We start from the raw sequence: 22,173 nt of genomic DNA on the forward strand, positions 1-22,173 counted from the left end.
ACCTTGTGCTATCATCACTTTAATCCAGCTCATGCATCACAGTAAACATAAATGAACGCTGCACTGCAACTGTGTCTTTGCACAGTTTTAATAGCTACAGACCGGCCGGAAGTTTTTAACTGTAGCAGTGTCCACTTTCCTGCTGAGTTTAGCTCTAACCCTGATAAAACACACCTGAACAAGCTAATCAAGATCCTTGTCTGGTCTGGGTTGGAGTTAAAAACTGCACGAAAGTATCTTGCGGGCCAAAGTTAGGGCTGTTCAATTCCACAATTTTTGGAATCGATTCCAATTCCTGGTCCTGGAATCGAATGGAATCGATTCCAAGAATCGATTCCTCACTATTGTTTTCGATTCTTTTCCAATTCTTTTTTTTTTTTTTAGATTAAAAGGAACCTAATCTCACCATGATGACTGCAGGATAGGTCGTATGATGTATCCTTCCTATAATATGAAGCTGAAAAAAAAATTCACGATACGAAAATTTTAGTTTTTTTCAGCTTTGCCCGTGAAATTAGTCATAGCCCAGCTCAGCAGGGACATGCGTTTATCGCATGAATTAAATAAGACATGAAGTGTCTAAAATAAATGTGCACAGTTCAGCTGAATGATGAAGTTTACTTTGTATACTTTGCATAATATTAACCATACACTGAAACAAAATAACCAGAACATTAATGAATGATAGAGCTCTGTCAATCAGATGCGCTCTCGTCCACTGATCTATGCTCGTGACGTATTATTTATAATTATCATTGGATGATAGAAATGTTAAAAATATATATATATTTTTTAGATGGTAATAAGATCAAGACCCTCAGTGACGTCATGATCTATTCGTTCATGCAGCGCTCAAAATTGTGGACAAGCCAGTTCCACCGTAAAATAACCTCTGAATCGTTTATATATATATATATATATATATATATATATATATATATATAAATTGAAAATAATCTTTTATCTCACAATAGGTTGGTTTCACGTGACGTCACTTTGCTGCTTCGCGAACGCGCGAAATTCAGATGGAGGGGGGGGCGGAGCCAAGATGGCGACCTGGGTAGACGCTTTCCTGTGAGCTCGTGAATTTTTTAAAGTACCAAACTTTTAGAATGATCCTAATAGACTCAAATATTGTTTTCTGAGAAGTGACTCGTTGCCTCTGTATTTTATGCACGGACAGTAGGACTATTTAACCTAAAAAAAGAAGAAAAAAGTGAAGTTCTTCCGTCATCGCGTTATAAAACAGTGAACTGGCTAGCTTATGAAAGAAAAGTTAGCAACGTGACAGATTAGCACTGAAAACATGGCTAAAAAAGAAGCAAGACGCAAGGGAGGACTGATAATGGAAATGGAGCCTGATGCCTTCCCAAGCTTATGTTCACCTCTTCCCGAGACCCCTCTGAATAGCCCCAGTCCAAAGAAGGTCCGCACCGAAATTTCAAAGAAAGAAGCGGAAAATGTGTCCAATGCTGATATCCTGAAAGCTATTCACGGACTGAATGACCGATTCTCCAAGTTTGAGGAAATGGTGAACAAGAACACGGCGGAGATTGTTATCATGCAGGAGCACGTGAAAGACCTTGGGATGCAGTGTAACGCGCCAGATGACATCGTGAAGAAGCTGAACGAGCAAGCGACTGCAATTCAGGAGCGGCAGGAGGAGGCTGAGAGATATAGCCGACGATGGAATCTCCGTCTGCTTAATCTCCCGGAATACAGCAACGAAGATGTGAGAAAGGAGGTGATGGGAATAATCGCCCAGATTATTCCAGAAGAAAAGTCCAAACTTGGGTTCCTGGTAGATACTGTACACAGAGTGGGGAGAAATAAAGATGATAACAAACCACGTCCCATTATCATGCAATTCACCATGCGCTCTTTCCGACAACAAAGTATGGAGAGCCTCCCTCAACTCCGATGTGTTGAAAGGAAAAAATCTACGGATGGCAGAAGACCTCACTTACATGGAGAGACAGTGCAGGAACAAACTCTGGCCAATGGTTAAACAAGCATGAGACGAAGGGTAGAAGAACAAATGAATGGGCCCGGTGGCCATCATTGATGGTGTAAGACATACAGTTTAAGAGTCAATTTGATGAATAATAAGGTGATCTTAAGTTAAGTTGAATGCTAAGTAATATTAATAAGATCCCTTAACTACCTCAAGCTAACTCAGCTTATTGTTCACAAGGAACAATGGTTAATTTAAGTTTACATGTTTGATTAGATGTATTGATTTACCGGGAAAATGTTCATAACTTAAGTTAAATTCTCCTACTGAGGCACTTATTGTCCACTGTATAGCACAATCACATTGATGTGATGGTTACCCATGTTCGAAATTAGTATACTGCACTATGAGTACTACTAGTTAAGGAACCTACTTCTACAGTGACAACGTTACTTGCTTAATTAAGCAATTTGTTCAGTTCTTTATATTAAAAAAGAGAAAGAATATGAGTCTTCAATTTCATAAGGTACTCAAGATTTAGAGTTCTCATTTGAGAGTACCTACTTGTGTTTCTATATCTTAACATTTAACAAGTTCCTGTTTATTTTACAGACTTTTTCTTTACAAAGTTCACTTTACTTTATTTTTCTATGACAGATTTTCATTTCAGTTCCTTAAAAATAATATCCCTTAATGTTAGAGGTATCTGTAACAGCACCAAAAGAAAGTCTATTTTTATTTTTTGCAGACGAAAAAATGCAGATTTAATCCTTTTACAAGAGACTCACTCAAGTGAAAATGACGTGAAATTTTGGAAAGCACAATGGGGTGATCAGTGTTACTTTTGTCATGCCTCTCAACAGTCTGCTGGTGTAGCAATTCTCCTCAACAAATTTAAAGGTATTATTATCAAATCATTATTTTCAGATGAGGGTAGATGGATTATTTTAGTTTTCAAACTGGATAACACCATTTTTATAGTTTGTAACTTATATAATCATAACAACACAACTCTAGCCAAAACAATGTGTATGCAATTGTGTAAGAAACTTGAAGCTCTTAAACTGAAGTACAAAGAAGCACAATTGATTCTTGGGGGAGATTATAATGATGCTCCAGATGATCTCTTAGATCGATTACCGATGAGAACAGTTCAACATTCAAGATTTAAAAGCATTGCATATATTTGCGAACAACTTTCGGTTATCGATGTATGGCGATACTTAAATTCTGATACAAAAGAATTTACTTGGAGTAATACGCATAGATCTCTACAATCCAGAATTGACTTGTGGCTTATATCACCTTCTTGCACACAATTTGTTTCAGAAGCATCTCATGATTTTGCTCCCTTATCTGATCATAAATTGATTAAAATTCATTTAATAGGCACTAAACAAAATCAAAACAATCTTCGTGGTTTCTGGAAGTTAAATAATGATTTATTAAATGATGAAATATTTTGTGGTGATGTTAAAAGAACAGCAAAACAAATATTTAGGGACCCTAAAATGAATTATACACAAAAATGGGAATACTTTAAATTTAAGATTAGAGAAGCAGCAATGAGACGGAGTAAAGAAAAAAAAAAATAATAACGCCTCAAAAGAAATTAGTATCATGAATGAACTAAATATATTATTGAAGAAAGATAGTCTATTAGAGGAAGAAGAAATTAAATTGAAGAGACTAAAAGAAGAAGTAGATCATACATATATTAATATGGCCAAAGGAGCCTTCATAAGGTCAAGAGCAAAATGGTTGGAATTAGGCGAAAAGAACTCTAGCTACTTTTTTGCCCTAGAGAAACGGAATCAAAAAAGAAACAATATCTCTGCACTCAAGATTGATGATGTCATAACCACTAATCATTTGGACATTTCAAATTATGTTTATTCATTCTACAGTAACATATACAAATCAAATTCCCGAATCAATGATTGTGATAAGTTTATTGAATCAATTAAAAAACATACACCAACCATTTCAGAGCCCTTCAAAACTAATTATGAACGACCCATCACAAAAACAGAAATATCAGAAGCAATCCAATCAATGAAAAAAGGAGAATCTCCAGGCAACGACGGCCTCTCGGTTGAATTCTATTTACATTTTTGGAATATTATTGTGGATGCTTTATTGGAATTATTTAAGGAATGTCAAGATAGGAAAGAAATGTCAACAAGTATGAAACAGGGTATTATAACACTAATTCCTAAACCGGAAAAAGATCACCTTATGATAGAATATTGGAGACCAATTACGCTCTTAAATATAGATAACAAAATTATCTCATTGGTATATGCTAAAAGGTTAAAAAAAGATCTTGGAGAAATTATTGCCGAAACTCAAACTGGTTTTATGTCCAACCGTCATATTAGTTCCAACATAAGGCTTGTTCTTGACTTATTAGACTACTCTGAAAACATTGATAATGACTCCCTTATAGTTTTTCTTGATTTTTACAAGGCTTTTGATACGGTGGAATATCATTTTTTATTTAAAGCACTTCAAATCTTTGGTTTTGGTCAAAATTTTATTTCAACAATCGAAATGTTTTATAAAAATATTGACAGTTGTGTCATACTATATCCAAACACTACCAAAAGATTTCCAGTGCTGAGATCCGTCCGTCAAGGCTGTCCGATTTCTCCCTTTTTATTTTTGATTGTTGTCGAATTGCTCTCATTACATATTTTAAATAACCCAATAATTGAAGGTTTATCTATTTTTGGAAAGGAAATTAAACTGACCCAATTAGCTGATGATACAGCATTATTCTTAAAGGACAAACATCAGATTGAAAAAGCTGTAGCGTTAATAGACGAATTCTCAGCTGCTTCTGGACTAAAATTGAATAAATCTAAATGTGAAATTTTATGTCTGTTTGAAACAAATGATAAAACCATATATAATATGCCTGTTAAAATTGTATTAGATATCTTGATGTTTTTGTTTGTAAGAATGTTATAGAGCGCCAATGACTTAACTTCTCCCCCAAAATGAAAAAATCTAAAACTATATTGAACCTATGGCTTCAAAGAGACTTATCAATCTTAGGTAGGGTCCTTTTGACTAAGGCTGAAGGAGTTTCTAGATTTGTGTATCCAGCACTCTCCCTTAATGTCTGTGATTCTACATGTAAAGAAATCAATGATATGTTTGTAAAATTTGTATGAAAGAATAAGCACCATCATTTGAAAAAAGCTTTGCTTTCTGGTCCTAAAGCTAAAGGGGGTTTTGATCTATTAGATTTTGTGGATTTAAATTATACTTTTAAAGTTAAATGGTTAAAGGAATGCTTAAAAGCCCCAGATTCATTATGGAATTTTATTCCTCATAATATATTCAAGAAAATTGGAGGTCTCAAGTTCTTACTGTCTTGTAATTACAGTATTTCTGAATTACCAGTTAAGATGTCGAAATTTAATCAACAAGCTCTGTTAGCCTGGAAGCTATGTTATTCACACAACTTTTCACCACATAAATCTATCATTTGGAACAATGAGTGTATTATTAAAAGGAACAAATCATTGTATTAACAAAACTGGATAGATAAAAATATAATTTATTTAAAAGACTTATTTAGCCCTAATGGTCAACTTCTTAGCTATGAAGACTTTCTTACACAGAAAACTTTCCCTGTAAAATGTAAAGAATTTAGCTCAGTAATTAACTCTATTCCCAGTGGAATATTAGAATTAATGAAAAGCTATGTAGAGCAAAATGTACAACGCACTACTCCTAACATTCTTTACATAAACGGTATTGACATTCTAAGCAAAAAATGTACTAATAAACATATCAGAGAATGTTTCTACAATGCAAAAAAAATAATACCTAGAGGGAAATTTTTTTGGAATGCTATTTTTATGAATATTAATTGGCAGAAAGCATGGCTTGTTCCTTTTAAATTTTGTGTCACAAATAAAATTAGAGAATTACATCTAAAAATACTACACAACATATACCCATCTAAGATGTACATTTCAAGATTTCTTGATATTGATAACAAATGTACTTTTTGTAAAAATGAACTTGAAAATGTAACCCATTTGTTTTACGGTTGTTCATACAGTAATGCATTTTGGAAAGAGCTTGAGAATTATATATTATGTAAAACAAAACACAAAGTCAACATTGAGGGGACGAACATTATCACTTATTTTGAATACAAAGAAAAGAAACTATGTACTATTATAAACCTTTACATTTTGTTAGGCAAGTTTCATATCCATAAATGTAAATTCCAGAATTCTTCACCATCATTTAAGTTGTTTTTGATAGAGGTGGATTTTTATTTTAAGTCTCTTAAATTAATTACAAACAAGAAATGCATATCAGTAATGAACATTCATTCAGAAATGTTTAATGGATAATATGTCACTAGAACTATTTTTGTCATGGGATACAAATCTGTCACTAATTCATTTTTCTTTAGTGGTAACTTGATCTTTTTTTATTTTTTTGTTGTTGTTTGTTTTTTTGTTTTTGTTTTTTCCAAACTTTAACGTATTGTATTGTTACTATTATAATGAATGTGAACTGGAGAGACTGAAATGTTGTTCTTATAATTAAAAAAAAAAAAAAAAAGTCGGTAGACTGGGCTTCGACAGTCAACCTCGGTTACCAAAAAACGAAGCCCAAATCAGAGGCATCTCTGCAACGAGAGCAGAGGATGAAGCTCAAGGAAGACAAACAAAGACGGTCGGAATGTGCAGAGGCTATGTTGAATCTCCAACAGACAGCTGAGAGCCCGGATCTAACGCAGACAGCCGAGAGCTCCGAACCGAAGCAGTCAGCTGACATCTCACAGTCAAAGGACATCAGTGGGAATGGGACATTAAATGATCAAGGTAAATTATTGTGCTAAGATGTGTAACTATCATTATTATTAAATGTTACAAATGTGATTGTCAGAAAATCACCCTGTGTAATTGGACCAGGGAACTTGCATGTTTGTAAGAAGGTTGTCAAAAAGATAACTTCACATAAACGCACATAATTCATAGGCCTATTCATGAATTTCAGGTGAAACTCGAGAAATTAGGATATTGTGCAAAAGTTCATTTATTTCAGTAATTCAACTTAAAAGGTGAAACTAATATATTATATAGAGTCATGCAAAGTGAGATATTTCATGCCGATATCTGTTATAATTGAGATGATTATGGCTTACAGCTTATGAAACCCCAAATTCAAAATTAGAATATTGTGAAAAATGTTTTGCCTTTTAAGTTGAATTATTGAAATAAATTAACTTTTGCACGATATTCTAATTTTGAGTTTCACCTGTTATGTTTCACCTGAGTGTTTCACTAATTATGCTCCCGACTGCTATATTGCAGACTATGCAGATGCCGGATTCCAGACGGAACTAACGATGGATGATATTGAGAAGATGGAGGATGTTCTGAGACAGAACACAACAGAGCTGGGAGATCTTCGGACCAAAGCACTGGACTCACAGTTCAACCAGGAGTCCTTTGAAAAAAATGAAGACAAGACAAAGTTCTACACAGGGCTTCCCAACTTCTTGGTTTTAATGCAGATTTTTGTGTAAACCCTACACCACATGTGGTCCCATGTCTGTGCTGTCTAAATTTGAACAGTTCATCTTAGTTTTGATGAAGCTGAGACTTAATCTCCCGCTGAAAGATTTAGCTTTTAGGTTCAAGATCTCTCTGCCCACTGCTTCTAGAGTTTGGCATAAAGTAATTGACATACTTCATGACAGGTTAGAATTTCAAATTGAGTGGCCAGAGCGGCATGTACTTCAAGCTACAATGCCAATGGCATTCAGACAGTTATTTGGATGTAAAGTTGCTGTGATAGTTGATTGTTTTGAAGTTTTTATTGAGAAGCCCTCTAATTTACTAGCCCAAGCTCAAATGTGGTCAAATTACAAGCATCACCATACTGTAAAATTTCTGCTTGGTGTTGCACCCCAAGGCTATGTCACTTACATATCTTGTGCCTGGGGAGGGAGAGTCAGCGATAAACAGATCACAATAGAGAGTGGCCTCCTAAAAAACCTGTTACCTGGAGATATTGTTCTAGCAGACCGTGGGTTCAATATTGGTGATAGTGTGGGATTTTACTGTGCTTCACTACAGATACCTGCATTTACCAAGGGGAGAAAACAACTGTCAGCGTATGAGGTGGCAGAAACTAGAAAAATAGCAAATTTGCGTATTCATGTTGAGAGAGTCATCGGTTTAGTCAGAAGAAAATATCAGATTCTGCAAAGCAGGGCTATGCCCATAGAGCACATGTCAACAAAACCAGGTGAGGCAATAGCAATGATTGACAAGATTGGGGTTATTTGCTGTGTCTTGTCTAATCTTTGTGAGTCTGTTGTCCCATTAGAGTAAGGAGGAAGGGAAAGAGAAGAGGGAGGGACATCATTTTGTTAATGTTTCAAATGTAATATTTTTATCCAATAATCCAATTGTACTGGCGATATGTATTATATGTAATGAAATGGATTCCAATTTATTATTGCACACCATGTTCTTATAGTTATTATAACAATTGTTAAAAAATCTAATCTTGTAAATAAACCACCATGTATTATTCTGTATTCTCAATAGCATTTAATTATAACAATATTCAAAATTTCATGTCTCATACAACAGTATTGATATAACGGCAATGTATCACACAGCCCACTTTCAAGAGTGCCTGGAACTAAGTACATAACGTTTCATATTTTACACATGTAAGTTTGTAACTTGCTGTCCCAGTATTTCTGGAAGTAAACAGTTTCTAAAAAAGCACTCAACTTTAGGAATCACATCATCCCAAAGTTCAAAATCAGGCAAAATCCTTTCCACAAAAATGTCATTACAGTTCCACACAACAAAGTCACAGTACTCAGCACCTACAATGTGAAGCTGTGCCTGAAATTGGTAGTAGTAGTCATGACTTCGGTCCAGTTTAACATTATCTCCATCATTGATGAGGCAGAAACTCTTTTCCCCTGCACACTTGCGCAGATTGGCTTCATCTTGGTGAGAGTGTGGGCACTAAAATCACAGTGAGAAGGACATATGAACAATAGATTAAAGGAAAACACCATCGTTTTTCAATATTTTACCATGTTCTTATCTCAATTTAGAGAAATTAATACAAACCTGTCTTTTTTCAATGTGTGCACTTCATCTTTGCCCAGTGCGTTGTGAATGTGTTAGCATTAAGCCTAGCCCCATTCATTCCTTAGGATCCAAACAGGGATGAATTTAGAAGCCACTAAACATTTCCATGTTTTCCTTATTAAAAGACGGTTACATGAGTAGTTACACGAGTAAATATGGTGGCACAAAATAAAACGTGGTGATTTTTTTAAGTGGATAAAAAATGAGAACTATATTGTATGGCGAAAGAGCACTTAGTTTGCAGCACTTCGACCTCAGCGCGCAGTAACATCATCGCTCCTAAAAACCCACCCTCCCCCACTCAAACTTCTGAAGTCAGGAGTGATGATTTTACTGAGCGTTGTCATGTTGTCACAAACCCACATAAATTTCTTTGTTCTGATGTTTAGAGAAATGTTTGTAATTAAACCGTTCGTGGACCCCATTTACTTCCATAGCAGGATAAAGGAATACTATGCAAGTAAATGGGGTCCACAAACGGTTTGGTTGCGAACATTTCTCAAAATGTCTTCCTTTGTGTTCATCAGAACACAGAAATTTATGTGGGTTTGCAACAACATGAGAGTGAGTGATGACAAAATTTTCATTTTTGGGTGAACTATCCTTTTAATTTATTAACATCATAATTTAGCCTACTGTTAAACAGTGTCCCAAAATAACATTCTCTGTCCCACATTAGGTTTGCTGTGAAAGTGTAACCTTACCTTTTTTACATGTGATGGCATCAGCCACTTGCACTGCTCTGTTGTGCAGGAAGCTGAATCTCGCATCTTTACCCCAACTTCAATGGAAAAAAGAACTGCCCCTACATGAGAACACGATTCTGATAGTCTGTGAACAGAATACAATATGACATTTTTTAAACCTCAAATGCAATCTGCACAAGTGGCAAAGTGGTGCCATATATATCAGCACATTTTGATGATGTCCAATATAGCCCACTTACTAAAATGGATTGACAAACTGATTAATTCAGGTGTGTCGGATTAGTGTTTCTGTGACTACATAGGTCAGACACACCTGGATTAATCAGTCTGTCCAATAATAGCAGACAGGAAACCAAGGAGCTGACTGAAGTTCAGGAAGTAGTGAAACTGTGCATAGAGCTTATTGGGGAAATTGAGCACATATTACTGAGCGGACTGGGCGAAACGGAATGGTATTCCACACTGAGTTGTTGGCAGCCACCACAAGTGGAACTTAATTAGCTAGGGCGAGTTCATGTTACGCTCGGGACTGGAGCGAATGGAACGAAACAGAATGGTATTGCATACTGGTAGGGCTGGGATAAACGATTTTTTAAACGATTAATCTAGCGATTATTTTTTCGATGCATCGAATAATCTAACGATTAATTTTTCCAGACTGATTCGATTATCTCCCCATTAATTGACTACTAACAATTTATACATGTTGATTTACATATCTGAATGAAAAAAACATGAATTCCTTAACATTGCAATATATGTTTATTGCTCTTAAAATTACAAAATAAAAGACTGACTAACAATGCATTACTTTGCACTTGTATAGAGATAGCATTCAATAAAACCTTGAAGCCTTGAAAACACATAGCTTACTGAAACAAGCTTACTGGACACATAGGGCCTAGCTTACTGAAAAAAAGTTCTTCTTTCAGATGAAAATAACAACAACTTGATGTCTAGCATTCAATAAAAAAGGTCACCCAAAATACTTGTTTAGAGCAATTGAAAGAATACAGTAACCAATATAAACTTGAGGGCTTTAAGCTAATACAGAGAGTGTTTTTCCAAAAAAAATAAAATAAAAATTAACAGTGGGAGCCAGCAGCCTGTCATGGAGAAAAAAAAAATCTCAGAATGCTCCATGTGGAACTTTGGCGTTCTGCCCTTTTTCTATCGTGTCTAATGATTTTGGTTAATATGCACGAGGGAGAGAGAGAGAGAGAGAGAGAGAGCAAGACAGCGCTCGTGTAGTTTGAAGACTGTGAGTGCGCGAGCGAGCGTGAAACTTTGGTGTTTCGCCCTTTTTCTATCGTGTTTAATGATTTTGATTAATATGCACGAGGGAGAGAGAGAGCAAGAAGCGCTCGTGTTGTTTGAAGACTGTGAGTGCGCGCGCGCAGCCAGGGCTCTCTCTCGTACGCCCCCTGTGAGGCGTAGCAGTCATCACTCACCGATCAAATAAGGCTTTGACAGCCACCAAAAAAAAAGATCAATGCAGAAATGCCTGGATTGGTTATATATAACGTGGGACAGAATGCTGATCCGGCCATCGCGTATATTCAGCGCACATAAGGTAAACGTTTTGCAAACGTTTTTTAGAGAAATAAAAACAGGTCGACAAATCAATGCGCATATTTTGCGTCGCCGTATTTTTTGCGTCAACGTCATCGATGACCTCGACGCGTTGTCCCAGCCCTACATAATGGGTTTTGTGCGTTGCGGTCCGTTCCATAAGCTCCAGTCACGAGCGTAACATGAACCCGCCCTAGCAAATTAAGATCTTCCGGCTGCAGCTGCCACCAACTCAGCGTGCGACACCATCCTGTTTCTCCCAGTCCGGTCATTAATATGAGCTCAGCTTCCCCAATTAAGATCCACCGATTGCCAGTTCTCAAACTGTTTTCATTTCAAGGACCCTCAGTTTGATATGCAACGTAGAACCTAACATTAGCCATTAGCTAACGTTAACATTAGCTAACTTAGCCAACCATCCCATTTTCGACGGGCTGAATACAGTTCGGAGTTTCTTTGTCAATTACTTGTTGGACAGACACCTAATTACCTAATCCCCACCTTCCATTATTATGATAATGTCAAAAGAATTTCATTCTTACCTCTTCGGCGTGGCAGGGGCAAAAGCCAACAGGTGCAGCAGCAGTGACCAACGCACTTCTCTCACCCCAGCGAAATTACGAATTGGCGCCAAGACCCGTCCTCCAATCTTTTTCTTCTTCTTCTATTTTTATCTGCCGGTTGACAACTTGTTGTTGTATTACCGCCACCGCTGGACTGGAGTATACCCACAGATTATATTTCCTTTATACTATTAAATTCCTTTTAAAAGCCCTGTATTCTTTAAAAAAGTGAGCCATGCAATGAGCTGCTTTGTAGGGCGGGTCTTGGTGCTACCGGTCACGTCTCCCGCGCGTGCAACTTTCAGCTTCTTCTTCTTTTTTCGGTGGTTACTGCACTGCCCGCTGTGGAGTGTGGGGCAGAAGAGTTTGGAAGAATCAGCAAAGCTCTCTGTAAAGGATAACGACTAACGGTAAGTAATAGTAGTGGTAATAGTAATAACGGACACTTTTATCACACATGAGGTAGGATTCTTGGAGTAACGTCACCACATTGCGAATGCCACATTCAAGGGGCTACCACTAGCTATGCTAAAGTTACTTAGCTACACCTAGCTAATAGGCCTACTGTAAATGTTTATCTACAGAACTCTAGTCTGACTATCACCAGACCAAGTTCAAGAATCAAATCGCCGGCAGAGAGGGTAGGGTTTACCCAGACTAGCAGAACTCTCTATTCTTTATTAAAATAATTACAACTCGCTATATATATCTATGGTTACAAATCTCCTAGACATCAGACTCTTCATAAATGTCAAAACATACGAGAAATACACGTGTGTATTTGTGGAATTATTTGGCACAAAACATGTCTTAGTGACATTGAAACTCTGGTATTCATTCAATGGTGATCATAAGCCGAGCTGTATTTGTTCTTGATCATTTATATTTCATGCTACTACATAGATTATTTATAAAAATATCAGGAGGTATAATTTACATGAGTTAGTAATACAAATAACTTGCAATCAATTTACATTTTGGTGATCAATTGATCATCAATGATCAATACTTTTGGTACTTAAAGAATATGATGTTTATAATTATTTTGTCGTTTGACTTAAGATTTTGAAATTGTGGTACATAACAGTGCAGTAGCCGAGTATTAATAAAACAGCTCTATATTATTTCTGATACCAGTTATTGCTATTATTGTTAAAATGACCGTAGTCTCCCTGTTTCCCCCTGCTGTTCAGTAAACAGAAAATGCATTTTCGGGATATTCATTTTATCCAATTAGGAGAGAGAATTCATGCAGGATGAAGAATAAACAAGTGAAAGTAGAAGTGATAAAATAAGAGAAACTTTATCTATCGTAGGGGGAAATCAAAATGGTACAAAGAAATTAACAGAGAAAATTGGAAGAGGAAAATTTACACTTACTAAGAAATGTATTTCTGTTTACTAAAGAGCTGATTAGATGTAAACCTCTGTTACTGAATAAACGCTTCATCAGAATATAGAGTTTTACTTTTACAAAAAGTTCCACTGTATATTCCATCAACTTGGGTCTGTATTTATATAGTATTGGAGTGTCAAAATGACCAGACGAAAACCTGGAAAACGATGGAGAAGGACTGGTAATGAAGAAGACCCAAATAAACGACCAAGACGGGCTGCACAATTGGTGAGTAGCCTGGCATAGTTGTGTTGCAGTAAATTTGCAGCATATAGTATATTTAATGCCTTATTTTCCTCCCTGCAGTCATCCCTCCCTGCAGCCGCCAGTGTTCATGTGGAGACTGATTAGCAATATTTAGGTAACTTAAGAAATGTGTTGGTGTGTGTTTAATGTTCAAAAGCCACACCCATTCCGTTGTGCAGAGGAGAGAGAGATCCTGAACAGAATTAGTTCTGATTGAGAATCACAGGCCCTGTAAATAGATAGATTAGTAGATAGAATGCAGTCTACAGTTGGTCAAACCAAGCATGGCAAAATAGCTTTCTCTTATTCTTCTCTTTTTCTTTTTTTTTTATCTTTTGAGTTTCTTACAAGAAGGTTAAGCAAAATGAGACTCTAATATTGATCTAGAAAAAAGGTGTGAACCACTGATGTGTCCTCTTGTCTGTGTCAGGAGGTAGCAGCAGCGGAACACAGCAGCGGGGGGTGCCTCCTGGAGGAACCCAAAACGCTGCACTTCAAGGGGAACATGTCCAACATCCAGGTGTCCATGCAAGATGAACCGCACTCACTCTCGTCTCTCACCACCTGCCAGGTACACACACCCTGTCTGTCTGTCTCTAATGATGTACAGTATATTTTGTCACTGAGCAGGGGTCTCATTTATAAAGCGTGCGTACACACAAAAAAGGCCTTGAAACAGGCGTACGCCACTTTCAACGCATAAGTTGTGATTTATAAAAACAAACTTGACGGGATAATTTGCGCACCTGCACGCAAACTCTGACCCATGCATACGAACGTTTTGGAGACGGCGCAGTTTGGCGACACCGATGGTGAGCTGGAGTTAAATGTCTTTTTGGTCACTTTTTGGCAGAAAATCAAAGAAAATTATACAGCTACAGAAAGATAATACAAATATAATTTAACTCACCAAGCATATCACTTGAAGCAAATATCCATCCATTCTTAAATGTCCGCGTCAGCGAGCGCGTTGGGCCGTTTAGTGAAACTGATGGATAATATAGCCTGACGTAAAACCGTAAATCTTAATTATGAGTAGAAATCATAAATAGGCTACAGTGCATGTTCACAATAACAGTTTAAATAAATAAATTAATAATTTACTAAACTATATGTTTTACTTCTAATATTAAACATTTAGATTGAATATGCCATTCTCATTGGAGTTAAACACTTAAAATAGGCCTACATGATCATTACATCATCATCATCATTACATCGCCAGACAAGTTCATTTGATCTTGGTCTGTAGAGAGAGAAATAATCTGCGAACATAGATTGAAATGCACATAATCTTAGAATAATTTCTTAATGCGCATGTGAACGCCATCAGAGTTTATCACAGGTTCGCATTAAAGTCTGTGTAGAGAGAACGGTGTCGTCTTAGCGGCCCCTAATTTAATAACTAATGAACGTTGCGACGGAAGTGAATTAATCACAACTAACTTTAGCTAGAAAAAGCTAGATAAATAGCTAGATAATACCAAGTATTATCCAGTTGTCTCTGTAAAGCTGCTTTGAAACAGCCTACACTGTTAAAAGCGCTATATAAATGAAGATGACTTGACTTGACAAAAATTTAAATATTCAATAAATAGAAATATTTGTTGTGGATGCAATGCTTTTGAACACTTTTCTTATGGCATGCTGTGCTTTAATGTTTTAAATATAATTGCTTATCATGATAGCTGAATATTAAATGAATAGATGAATAATTGTCTGAGAAAATAGCTTCGTGCAAATAATGCACAACATGGTCTAAATCTGTTTCAATTAAAAATACGATTTAGCCCGTGGAAAAGATTGAGAAAAATAAATGTATTTTACACTATTTCATTTATTTATTAAAAAAAAAGGCAAACTAAATTATTTTTATTAATGTGACGTGACGCACATCCATATTTCATATTGACTAATGTCTTTTAGGCTACCTACCGGTAAACATGTTAGATGATCACGTGGATGAATAATCATATGCAAATGATATGCAGATGAGGATATGCATAGTAAATCTAGGCATTGTAAGCTCCTTATATGGTTATTTCGGGGAGGAGACGCATGTGCGCACAATCTTCCGCTGACTCTGGCTGACTGGGATTTATAAAGTGAATGTTGCGCAGGTTCTGGCGTATGCACGGTTTTATAAGTCTGAATATTTTTTTGCGCACGCCATTTTTGGCTTTCAGGCTCACGTACACTTTTAGTAAGGATCCTACGCACAGTTTTATAAATGAGACCCCAGATCCTGCTAAAATATGACACAATAATCTGAGTGTAAGAAAGTGATATACAGGTTGAGACGATATAGGTTTTGTGTTGTGACAAGATGTTTTTTGACCCTTAATGATTTTTATTCTATTTTATTACCAGCACAAGGTAGCGTGGCACAAGAGAGTATTTCAACTGTTAACTCTATCGAAGACAATGAAGAACCATCTTCCAGATCAGCCTTCAGAGATCCTCCTGATGACCTAACAACTTAACTACATGGCAATGCTGAGTATGATCCATCTCAATTATTTGAGGAAGCTCTCCCTGATGTGGGGGATTGGACATATGATGATGGACATTTGTTCAATGAGGGATTTGAAGAGGGTTTGAGTGAGGACTGAGCAGAAGAGTCAAATTTCAAGGACACAGCACACAAACCATTATATGACAATGCATCAATAACTGTTGCAGAGAGCCTTCTGATCATCACGGCTTACGTAAACTGTCATAAAGTAACTGATAAGGCCCTTAGTGATTTGCTTAAAATGTTTAAGTTGGTTTGTCCTGATAGTCTGAATACAGACTGCTTAAACAGTGTACAGAAGTTAAAATACTTTTTTTTCTCACATGCTGCATCATCTCCTATTGTATTGCATAATTATTGCAGTACTTGTTTTGGGTCATTAGAAGGTGAACAATTACAATGTCTATCTTGTGGGACCAGTGTGTCAGAAGAAAGATCCTCATCCTTCATAGCAGTTCCAATTGATGCTCAAATAAGGTCATTGTTTCTCAAGCCAGGTTTTCAGGAGAAACTTAACTTTAGATTAAGCAGGAAGAAGACATATCCTAACAACACTGAAGATATATATGATGCAGAAATTTACAAACAGCTTGTATATGGGGGTGGTCCTCTTAGTGACCCTAAAAACATCTCACTTACTTGGAACACAGATGGGGTACCTATTTTCAAATCGTCCAAGTCTTCAGTGTGGCCTTTTTATTGTATCATCAATGAACTGAGTTTCATGGAATGCACAAAAAGAGAGAATATGATATTTGCTGGACTTTGGTATGGGGACTCAAAACCATCCATGGTTACATTCCTTAGACCACTAGGTGACACACTGAGTAAACTTGCAGATGATGGAATTCTTGTGTAACCTGCAGAGTTGACATCTGAACCTTTTGTGTGTAAAGTGCTCACCATTGCTGGAACTTGCGACTTACCTGCTAAAGCATTAGTCCTTAATTCAGTGCAATACAATGGGAAATTTGGATGTCATAAATGTGAGCAGCCAGGAGAGACTGTAAAGACAGGGGAAAGGGGACATGTTCATGCTTTTCCATACCAAAATAGAGATCCAAAAGGCCCACTGCGCACAAATTTTGTCGGGAAGTCGTGGTCTAATGGTTAGAGAGTCGGACTCCCAATTGAAAGGTTGTGAGTTCGAGTCCCGGGCCGGCAGGAATTGTAGGTGGGGGGAGTGCATGTACAGTTCTCTCTCCACCTTCAATACCACGACTTAGGTGCCCTTGAGCAAGGCATCGAACCCCCAACTGCTCCCCGGGCGCCGCAGCATAAATGGCTGCCCACTGCTCCGGGTGTGTGCTCACAGTGTGTGTGTGTGTTCACTGCTCTGTGTGTGTGCATTTCGGATGGGTTAAATGCAGAGCACAAATTCTGAGTATGGGTCACCATACTTGGCTGAATGTCACTTCACTTTCACTTTTTCACTTTCAAATGAAAAGTTTGCTCTGGATATGAAAATCTCAAATGAGACCAAAACCCCTGTTAAATGGGTGAAGGGTCCCTGTTGGCTTAGCAAACTTAAATGTTATAACCTTATTAAAAGCACTGCCATAGATTACATGCACTCAGTCCCTCTTGGAGTAATGCGCCTTCTGATGGTTCTGTGGTTTTCTCCAGAGTTTTCTTGTCAGCCCTTCAGCATGGCAAAAAAAGCAAAGGAAATTGACAGGCGATTTCAGGATATCTCTCTTCCATCCTCCACTCGATATCCTCGATTAGTGACATCTCACAGAATGTTTTTTAAAGCATCAGAATATCGGGATATTTTGATCTTCTATGGACCTGTTGTTTTCCGTGGAATTCTTGCAACACTGTACTATAAGCACTTCCTTCTACTAAGTGAAGCCATTTTCATTTTGTTGATGGAATCCATATCAGTTGAACAGATTGATCATGCAGAGAAACTACTGTGGAACTTTTGTTCCCAAATGGCTAATCTATATGGTGAGCGGTGCGAAACTGCAAATGTACACCTTCTTGTGCACCTAGCAGACAGTGTGAAGGCCCTTGGTCCATTATGGACTCATTTGTGTTTCCATTTTGAGGACAAGAATGGCTATTTGTTAAGGCTCATACATGTCACTCAAAATATACATGATATGCATAGGTAAGAAAAATACAAATACCAATATTTTAATCTTGACCGTCATGTTCACTTTGTGTGGTTTCTGAAGTGATCCTGTCCCCTTGCATTATATGGACTAAAAATCTTTGCTTCTGTTCATGTGAAGAAAGAAAGTCATTAACATCTGGGATGACAGAGGTTCAGTAAATGGTGAGATGATTTTCATTTTTGGGTGAACCATCCCTTTGAAGAGCAAGATGTGATGGAGAGGCTAGAAATATATTCCAAACAGAATACAAGAATGTGTTGAATTAATGAGGAGAGTCATAGAATTAAAACATACAATCTTAACGTTTTTAAGGCCAAACGTCACTGTCTAAAAGGACAATTAATCTTTAAATGTTTATTTGGGGTATTTCAAGTTTTTTTTTTTTTTTGAGCAAATATTGATAAATAATTTTCTGTGACTAAGCATGTAATTATTAAGATTAAGAAAATATTCACTGACAGTCCTAATTCCCATTTAATAAATCATATACTGTAATGACATATTGTAAATACAACTTATCCAGCACCTGGTAAGAACATCACTAAACATGAATTACAATTAATTTAGAACATAATTTTTATTTAAACACTTTTTTTTTTTAGATTTTTAACATTTAATAAAAGAAAATCCCACAAATATATTAATTGTATTTTAATTCTCATCTCAAGATTTTATTTGCATTCAATTTTGTGCATTCAGCTAATATATTACATAGCTAATTGCTTTATAAAAACAGAACAAATAATAAACTTTTTTGGGCGGTAAAACACAACTTTCCTAGCTCAATATGCTTCCTCAGATTTGATGGTGAACTTTTGAAACCAGACATTTACCTGATGAAAGTCATAATTGAAGTAGAAGTGTGTGTGTTTGATGCATGAAAACAATGATCATTAGTTCTCATGTCAGGCACACGTTTGAGCTTCTGTTTACCATATTTAATGGGCATAAGATAAAATAAAAATATAATGTACTTTTCAAGATTAAATTAAATTGTACGGAGTAAAAAGTACAGTTTTTTCTTCATAAATGTAATCAAGTAAAAGTACAAGTAGTCAGTTTAAATTGTAGTTGAGTAAAGTACAAACCCCCAAAAATAATACTTAAGTACAATAATCAAGTAGAATTACTCAAGTATTTTACACCTCTGTTAATAATGTAAATGCTGTAATTAACATGAACTAAGATTAATAAATGCTGTGGAAATATTATTCATTATTATTTATGTTTTTTATATATGTTAACTAATGTAATTAACTGATTTTAACTAATGAACCTTACTGAAGAATTACTGCAGATGAGGCATTAAGTGCATGGCACTGCGACCAACCTTTTACAGAGTTTAATGTAGCAATATGGTCACTCAGTTTTTCAAGATCAGTTTAAATCATATAACTGTTAATAGATTTGAACAAAAAAATAATGTGTTACTACGCACAGGCCGTATTGATTTTCAAATACAAAAATAAGATGAGTAAAGAAAATGTGGTACTTATTAAAATAATCACCCTTTATTTAAATATATGAACACAGAATACCGCTGTTAATAGTTTAATATAAGGTTTTCCATTCTATGACTAGTAAAATAATGGCAACTTACTCTAATGAACACAGCTCTCCTCAGAGTGGCTGCAAGCACTGCTGTCTTCTTCTTGTGTGACAGGTGTTAAGACACAATACTGCCACCTGGGTGCTCAACCAGGTACTGGTGCTGGAGTATTTACATGTGGTGTTAACATAAGAAACTGTTCATTGTAAATATTGTGGTAGATCATCACACACTAACACGATATTGATAATTGCTGCTTTGAATATCATGCTTAACGTCCATACTGGTATAACGTGACACCCCTAGTTTATGCATTCTCCATGCATGAAGAAAATAAGGTTGCATCCCAGGAGCTCTACAATTATGTTAGTGTTTAATGCAGCCAAGGAAAACATGAAGAAAAGAAAGTGGAAAATAACACAAGACAAATAAATTAATTATTTCCATTTACGTATTAAACTGTTGGTAAGCCGACAAGAAAAGTTAAGGAAATTATTATTTTAGTTATTGCATTTAAGACTGCTATACCAAGTGACAAAAAAAAATAAATTGTAATATTAAGGGAACCCTCACAATAAAGTTTAACCATATAAAACATTGCATTTTTTTCAGTTGGAGTATTAAGCTCACATCAATAAATTAACATTAGCTCTACAGGAAAAAATCAAATAACACTCAACATCTAACCACTAACCAGCATTATGCATTCATTATAATGCCTTAAGAATACCCTTATAATATACTATAAATAGGGGCTTCATAGAAAGTGTTGCCGATTATCATTCGGCAAGCATCCAGGGTCAAAACATTTTGCACAAATATGCAAGTCTTAGTTCAGACTGGAATCACTTTGGCAAGTATACTTGAGTTTATTGAACACAATTTATCTTTGGCGGATGGTTCCTTATGGGTGTTCTTGATCCCAGAATAATTGAACATACAAGAGCTTTAACATTAACCCCCCGGAACCATGAGTTTAGAAATACATAGCAATTATGACTTTTAATAAAGTCTTTAAAGCAAACAGTGATAATCATGTAGATGTAGCAGTGGTATGTCTATCCTGTAGCCTGGTTATGAAGATGGGTGTCTCTCCGCAGTGAGGTCCATACCAGCTAAGATTTTGGAAGCCTTAGTGATCTGAAACTAAGACGACTACAGCCAGAAAGTGCGCAGTTATGTGCTCATGCTTATAATGGGGAGGGAGGGAGGGTTGCGAGCCATTGAACATACTTACTGAGCAGTAGTGCCACGTATATATATATATATATATATATATATATATATGTCCCGTGTCTAATAGGGTAGTTGTAGTGATTGGAGCAATTTGACAGCTGACCGCATCAGCTGTTCACAGCCTTGCCTCCGTGGTCTGACTGAACTAACGCTGCGCTCGATTTCAGACAGGAACCACTTTGGCAAGTATACTTGAGTTTATTGAACACAATTTATCTTTGGCGGTATGGTTCCTTATGGGGGTTCTTGCTCCCAGAATAATTGAACATACAAGAGCTTTAACATTAACCCCAAAAACATGATGAGAGGTATTACTGCCTGAAGAAGAACCCCCCAAAACCAACCTTATTCCAATCCTGCAAAGAGAAAAGACAGTGTTATTGATATATCCTTAATGTAGCCTACTGGCTAGTGAAGGGGTATTCTCCCTTCTAATGAGGCAGAGAATAGCAGGCCTCTCTATGATTAAGGTAGCTGGTAATAGCAGCGAAGGGTATTTTCTCCAGTGGGAGAACCGCAAACGAGCAGCATGTCCCTGAGCTTGGTATGAGTGGTGGGAGAGTAGGGTTTCCTTGTTTCCTTCCTGCAAAAGAGAAAGATAATGTTACAGAGATGTCCTTAATGCAGCCTATGGTAGGAGAGGGGTATTCTCCCCTCTAGAATGAGAGGGAGAGAATAGCAAGTCCCCTCTTACTTTAAGTAGCAGGGGTGTTCAACCTCTGCTGAAGGATGAACAGCAGTCCCCTGCAGCCATAGCAGCAAAGGGTGTTCTCTACAGCTGGAGAGAACGGCAGTCCCTTTCTTCTGAGGGGGAGTTTGTCCTTCGCTTGAGGGATAGAACAGCGGCCCCCTCAGGTATTGTGGCAAGGGGTGATCTTTTTTTTTTACATAGCAGCGAGGGTTTTCTCTCCAGTTGGAGAAAACAGCAGTTCCTTCATCGTTCTTCTCATTCACCATCTCCTTCTCCATTTCCTTCTTCTCATTCTCCTCATTCTTCTCGTCCTCCTCCTCATTCTTCTCATCTTCCTCCTCATTCTTCTCATCCGCCACCTCCTTCTCCATTTCCTTCTTCTCATCCTCCTTCTCATCTTTCTTATCCTCCTCCTCATTCTTCTCATTCTCAATCTCCTTCTCCATATCCTTCTCAGCCTCTTC

At 36.8% G+C, this 22,173-nt stretch overlaps 1 protein-coding gene across 1 annotated transcript in view; it reads left to right on the forward strand.

The window, feature by feature from the left end:
• LOC132133210 (uncharacterized) overlaps positions 1-22,173 on the forward strand; it is a 367,449-nt gene that overhangs the window by 237,270 nt on the left and 108,006 nt on the right. The gene's annotated exons all lie outside the window — the stretch shown is intronic.

This window comes from Carassius carassius, chromosome 4, assembly GCF_963082965.1.
Source record: "Carassius carassius chromosome 4, fCarCar2.1, whole genome shotgun sequence".
Classification (NCBI taxonomy): domain Eukaryota; kingdom Metazoa; phylum Chordata; class Actinopteri; order Cypriniformes; family Cyprinidae; genus Carassius; species Carassius carassius.